Source organism: Pollicipes pollicipes, unplaced genomic scaffold (genome assembly GCF_011947565.3).
Source record: "Pollicipes pollicipes isolate AB1234 unplaced genomic scaffold, Ppol_2.1 Scaffold_7231;HRSCAF=8579_pilon_pilon_pilon, whole genome shotgun sequence".
In the NCBI taxonomy this organism is placed as follows: domain Eukaryota; kingdom Metazoa; phylum Arthropoda; class Thecostraca; order Pollicipedomorpha; family Pollicipedidae; genus Pollicipes; species Pollicipes pollicipes.
In genome coordinates, this window is record NW_023597034.1 from 7354457 (window position 1) to 7361800 (window position 7344).

Below are 7344 nucleotides of genomic sequence, written 5' to 3' on the forward strand. Positions count from 1 at the left end.
GATGGCCTCTACCCGGGAATGAGGTGTCCTCCGGTTGAGTTTAAGACATATATTCAGCTTGGAGTGCGGCAGCTTTTCACCTGGGCTCAAGGAAAGACACTCAGTTTGGATTTAGCTGGACTACATCTGCAGGCTTTTTGTTGCAGGACCTCCCACAATTTTGACCTGTAGCTGAACACAGTTTCTGGTCCTAGAAGGTAAACTCAAGCTCTCATGCCAATTCTTTGAATGCATTTTTGCGTGATGAAACGCGATATCCTAGGCGGATAAGTTAAGCTTTTGAGGGGCTGAGGTGAGGGATGCAGGAACAAGGGACCATGCTCCCACTTGTTGAGAAAATGGCACATTATAATGGCGATCCATAGCAAAAATCAACTTCAAGATTAGCTTTTACCTCTCTCGTGTTAAAGTGTTCCTGCACTTATGGCCCGGTCCCCGATATCTGATCCATATTTGACATTCATACTGTGCCGATGCTTGAAAGAGCTGGCGTAAAAATCTGCAGTTCTGTTGGAATTTTCAAAATTATTTTCCAAAGTTGTTGCTCCTGTTCTGTTCTTTAACGTTTGAACTGTGAGTGATCCGGTCTACATGATAACCATTCCTCGGTTCCAGGCTATTCCCGGTGGGGTTTAGAAGGCAAGTCTTGATGTGAAAGTTCCCTTTAAAGCCACCGTGGAGCAAATACTCCCAAAGGGTTCGAATCCCTTCACCTTTTGATGTCCTGTCTTGTGAGCAGGGACATAGTTTCGCAAACCAAGTTGTGTCTGCAGGGCGGGGCTGAGAGGGATGTATTTCTATTTTCAGTTGGATGAGTTTCTCAGCATCCCCCTCCACCAAATTAAGTGTCATATCCCTAACCTTGGACTCTGGCCCACTTCCTTCTCCACATGATTATAAAAATCTTCTAGACTCCTCAACCTGTGGACGGTAGCGAGCGTTAAACAAAATTTGCTCGTGGAATAGCTATCTTTTTTGTCTTTGACGCGCAGTATATGAATCACCCCTTTCCTTGTGACCTTGGGCTTGGGTTATCGGGCGTATCGAATGGCCTTGTGTTAAACTTGCGTTCCGTGTGCTGTCATTAGTGCGCGTGTTGAAGATTTTTGGTTCGCGGATATCAAACTTCGGATATCCGAAGTCAATGGGCTAACTGTTATCATCGGTCCAAAGATTGTCTCCATCAGGTAAATGCTATATCCTAGCCACTGATACGACTGATGAAAAAACGGCATTTTAGCCACTCTCTTGATGAACTTCGCATAAGGTTCGCTGTAACTATCATCTTTGTTGTAGTGTTAATATATGATGCTTAAAATGCAACTTGTAGTCTGGATATAAACCTTTCTGTTCATAACAAGTTGAGTGTGTTATCAAGTACTTGATGACCAATTTGATGCATTGCAGTTTATCTTATGGGATCTACAAGTCATGCTCAGAGCATACATCCAGCTACTGCCTGCTTAGTTTCTTTGTTTTGTCTTATCCCTTGCTGCCTGAAATGAGCACATGCCATGTATATTGAAGCTGTCATCATACCAATAATATAATCATGGTAACTGGGATACATTTTAGATATGGTTTAGTTAAAAACATGAGTACCACCAGATGTGTTGTGGGCCGGTGCTGTGCCAACATGGTTGACTGTATGTTGTATGAGACAGTGTAAGTATTGCTGGACATTTATGACATGTTCCATTCTGACAAGCCATAAAACACCACTTTGTCATCCAGCATTTGATTAGTGGATTACATCACCTGGCTGTTTTTGGTAAGGGAACTTGATGTTAGATGGTAGTAAAATGCTGATCTATAACACCAGATGCTAACCACTATGACATTTTCCATTATTGTCAGGAGTACAAAATCTCTGATGTTGACTAAACCTGCAGCATTAATTGCAAAAACTTTATGATTTGATAAAAACTGAGAAGCAAAAATAATATAGCTTGCCATGAAAATGTATTTGCTTATAAATATTCGCAGATGTCAGTTATCCATCGGCATAATCAATTATGTTTACAGGCAGTTACTCATTATCATGTTTTTAGTGCAGAGGCCACATGAATGCTTTAAAAAGCTCACTAAGCCATGATTGTTCTTTTGACCTATAATCTGGCATCTGAAGCTTGTTGTGATAAATAAAGATGATCAAATTCTACTGGAAACCTCTAAAGAGATGCACATCATATATGACATGCAGGTGTTCTGACAATAATTCTTGTGACCATCTTTGTCCTGCTATAGTAGATAACATACATGAAAGACTGCTGCTGCAACCAGATAATAAGTTCACTGGCAGGAAAACCCCAAGGTTGAGAGTGGTGATATTACATTGTCAAAAGGATTGTGATCAATTTCATGAAGAATAAACAGCATCACACTATGCTTAGTTGAAGACAATTATACAATGCATTTTGGATTATATGTTACAGCTGAATTGTATGTATTAAGTGTATATAGAGCTGTGAGTTGCCATTAAGTGTCCTGTAGCTGATTCATTAGATAAAATAGTCAAGTATATTTAGGAACCATACAAACAGGCCACAATTAACTTGGGAGCTAGTGTTTTATGAGGATTTAGCAATCATGTCTGGAGCAACAAAGTGATGACTGCTGGTACATCTGTGCAACAATTCACAAATTGCATTGTCATAATCTATATGACAATAAGCTGATATGGTGCTTGATAGTTTTGGATAGTTCTGTCAATGTTACAGAAAGATTAAGTAATTCATGTTTTGTTGATGGCAAATTGTTGCAACGAAAAATGTTAGTATTTTTGGTGGGTATAGATAGATAGGTAACATTGCACCTTTGCACCCAACTATTTTGGAATTTCCTTATTTGAAAGTATTGTTTCCCAATTTTTTGCCAGGAGGCTGGCTTCTGATTGAAACTCAGTACTATTTTAACAGTCAATTGGCAGCTAAATGTCTAGTGTTTAGGGCATGACCCACCTCAATAATCATTCTGAATGACAAAAAGTGTGTAGTTAAATTGTATGGCTCTTTCAATGCTGAGTGTTCCATTGCCAACCACCTGACATCACCTTCTTTGGCAGCATGAACAACCCAACGGAGATGGTGGTGGCGATCTCGCTAGCGATCCTTGGTGTGGTCTTCTTTGCATGTGTCATTGTGCTCATCTACATCTGCCGCAACAAGTTCAACCAGCACAAGAAGCTCATCAACTACATGGACTTTAAGTGGGTTCTTAGAATGACAGCTTGACATCAAGACATGTATATGTGTCATATCTATTCATCAGTGATGGGGGTGTCAATTAATAGCTGTAATTCTTTGGATAAACAATGCACTGTTCAGTTTGACTAGTGACTTGTGCTATATAACATGACTATTTGGTCTCCAAAGATGTTGGGAACATCCCAGGAAGTTACAGTGATCTGCCTCAGAGCTGTGCGCACCCCTCCCTCTCCATCTGCACAAAGTCTGAGTGGTGCACGGGCCTCCGTGATTGGCCGTTGCTCCCCCCAGGCAGGACAGTCAGCTGATCACGGAGGAGTGGACCGACATGGAGCTGGACGACGTGAAGTTCTCGCAGCAGTTCGAGTCGATTCTGAGCGACGCCAGATGGGTTGGACGATGCCACTGGTGAGCCTTCGGCGTCCTGTGGACACTGCTGTGCTCTAACCGGTCGGAACTTGCGGTCGGAGGCCATGCTCTTGTTCACACTCTTGCCATGTGCCTTAGTGGAAGCTGGGGTACTGAAATCTTGCCGCGATCGACATTGCACACGGCCATTGTGCTTTGGGTAGAAAGCTGCCGGCCTCAGTTGTCGTTGGTGGTAACGGCGGCCCACCCTCCGTGAACTCACCAGAAATTATAACGCTGACGACCCTGGCTGCTATGTGCGCCCAGAAATGCCTGGACAATGGTGATCACCCCGCGCTCTTACCGCCGGTCGAATTGCGATTACATGGGAGCATCTGCAGAAGCTCTGGCCATGGGGCTTAACTTCTGTATGTAATTAGTTATGCTGACATGCCCGGGAAGTGCAGGCACAGTGGTGGCCCGGTACCAGGCATCCCGATACTAAACCTCAGTGCGTACGGCACGTCCTCGAGCTCCCGTCAGAGGACCACAGTCCCGAGGCGCGCGCCTCTGACAGGGGCCCAGGCCGCCTCCGGCCGTAACGCCTCGCCGCCCATTGCCCCGGCGCCCACTGAGCGCCGTCCTGCGCAGGCCTGGTGCCGCACTGCCTGGACATCCTGAAGACGTGCCACCAGCTGACCGAGTACCTGGTGGCGCTGGCCATGGGGCCGGTGCGCAAGGAGCGTGTGCACGAGCTCGCCGAGGTGTCGCGGCTCATCTCGCCGCGTGTCGACGACGTGGTGCGCTCCATGTACCCGCCGCTGGACCCGCGCCTCTCGAGGCGCGCAGCTCGGCGCTTGTGCTCAGCGTCAGCCAGCTGGCGCTCATCGTCAGGTCAGTGGCGACGCCAACCAGCTGCGGCCGCCGGTGGGAGGGGGGCAGCGGTGGTTAGATATGGCTTAATGAGAGGTCAGGGTCGATAGCCGGTGATCAGTTGGAATTGAGATACCATGGCTCAGTGAGAGTGAGGGGGGGGGGGGAGGGGGGGGAAGGGAGGATGGCGGTGATCGTTGTCGAGGACGATATAGTGCTGCAACCAGGCACTGTACGCCCTGTCTCGCCCTTTACGAACTGCTGATGCTGAGTGTGATGATGATGCAGCCATTGAAAGCAAACTGTAAGTATATAAACTTACCCGACGCTTTTCACGGTCGGGTGACTGTGTGGACCGGTATCACCTCTAGTTTCAGCTGTTGGAAACCACCTTAAGTATAATGGAGTAGGCGCTCACTGGCGCCGTCTCTCGGCAGGTCTGCGTGCAGCAGCGCCAACGCCACCCACTTCCAGATCATCACCACCATGCTGGCCGACATGAACGACCATCTGCGGGTGAGAAGTGGCCCCCGGCCGGCCGGTGAAGGGACTCGGTCCGGGCCCTGGATCCCGGCAGGGGAGACGGGAGGAGGGGGGGGGGGGGGAGTTTGGGTGGTTGAGGTCCGCCAGTCGGATGGGCACGGGGTCAGGTGAGGCGGATGGCACGAGCAGGTGGGGCCAGGGTCGGAGCTGGTCGGCGGGTCTGTCACGTGGGCATGCGAGCAGCAGCGGCGCCCCTGCCCAACGACCAGCTTACGCTGCGGTGAGGGCGGCGATGGGGTCTCTCTCGGTGGCCCTCTGCTGACCGTGATACTGTCACCTGGTAATCTGTTGGGGCACTGAAACGTCAGGAATGTCGAGCAATTGTGTATTCACGACAGGCCTGCCCACGCTCAGTGACCAAGCTGTCATGGGTGTGTACGTGTTACGGCTTAGCGAGCAGCAGAGAAATATACGTGGGACGTCAGTCCGTTGGTTAAGCTAAATCGGGCCTGAACAGGAACGCGTCATTATTTATAGCTATGCGATTTTCATGTAGATGTTAGTTCTCTTTAGGTTAGGTTTAGGTTAGGTTAGGTTAGGTTAGGTAGTTGTTTAAAGAGAACGTGTCAGTCGGGGTGATTAGTAAAAATTAAGAAAAGAAAAGTAAAAGGAATGGTTATACGGCGTACACCAGTAGGTTATGCTTTTTGTTGGCGTCAAAAAGTGGTGGGAGCTGTCCATAAGTTAATGAACGAGAAGATCGGCCCCATTATGGTCACACTGCGGGATTGACGTCAGATCGAAACCAGCCGCAGCGGCAGTTGTTGGCCGAAGCCGTTGGCAATGGGAGTTGTTGTTCATGGCCGCGTGAATGTTGTCTTCATAGTCCGGTGTAGAACTGTTCATTAGCAGGAGAACCTCTAACCGAGGCTCAAGGTTATGTGGGGTAAATGTCTGCGGCTTACTGTGATCTGGATATCTCAGTTTAAAAAACCCGAGGCGAAGGTGGACATACGTTTTAAATTGACAATGATTGCCACCGAGAGTGCGTCCACGTGTGCGTGATGCGATAGAACGGTAAGGGGTCAGAACAGTTTGGCACGTCTGAGTCAGGCTCAGCAGGCATGACTGATGATTTCAAATATGACTAGTCCATCAGTTGGAAAGTCGGCTGCGTCCAATAGCTTACGCATCCGTAGTGGACGCAACCTACCAATTGGCCGTGCGTCCCAGGTTCTCCGCAGCGGCGGCTGAACCACGAGGCCGGGCTTGGCGAGGCCTCTGTCGATCGGCTGTCCGGCCGAGAGTTCGGCCGTGAACTCGCTCGGCTCCGATGCCAATGCGCGTAACCGACTCCGCCAGTTCGCCGAAAGCCAAGCATGCTGGCCGCGACTCGTGGGAAGATCTGAAGCGCTTCTCTCCTAGCAAGCTCATTTTGCGCCCCTGCCCGCTATGCCGAAGAGACGGCAGGTGTAAGCAAGGCTGCAGTACTATCCCGGTGGAACGTGGTGCTCTGGTTTGTGCATAAGCCACGTCGCTCGTAATTAAATAACTGCATATCCGTCCATGTTGTTGTCATGCGTTGCTGTTGTTTAGTGGGCTTCCTGCTGCATCAAGCTTGTAATATTAGTTAATGGGCCCGAAAACGAAGTGCTTTCTGGCAAGGTGCCTTAGCGGTGGTTCGCATAATGTGCTGTGTGTGCCAGTATGGCAGTGTGTGCCATGCGCATATTGTCATAATGTGCCAGTGTGTGCATGAGCGTTTAATTAAGGGCGTTGCGTCTTGGCCGCGGAATGTTTTACCCAATTTATTCCGAAGTGCCGCTATTCCAATATTCTGTGCCAAGTTCTGCCGTGATTTCACCACACCGGCTGGCCTCGCCCCGCAGATCTCGGTGTGACAGGTCTAACAGCCGGCGTGGGTACGCTATCGCTAGACGCTTGACCCGAAACTGAGCGGCGAGGTAACGGTCCGGGCTCGTTAGACCCGCTCGCGCCCGCGTCTTGGGTCGAGCTCTCGTGCCGCCCGGTGCCGTCGGTCGTCGCCTAGCCGCTGCGCCGCACCCGGCGCTCTGCCGCGTCCGACGCCGACCTCCGTGGATAGGCGTGCCGCCGCCGCCGTCGGAAGGTCGGCGTGATGGGGGAAGGTCGTGCCGGCGACGGAGCCATCGCCACGTCCTCCGATATCGCCATGGCCGCGTCGTCGCCGTTATTGATGTTGCCGCGCGTGCGGGGCCTTGGCGCGCGCGGCGCCCGACCCCGCTCCCGATCGGCGGCGAAGGCTGGCGCGCTGCCGTCACGGCGCGGCGCGTCGTGACGCGGGCGGCGGCGGCGCGGCACCTCGCCACGCGCTCGCGCGCGCGCGGCAGACAGGCTCCAGGGCGGCCTGAGGACGCTCCGGCCGGCCGTCGGGCGGCGCGCTCGGAAGTGCTGC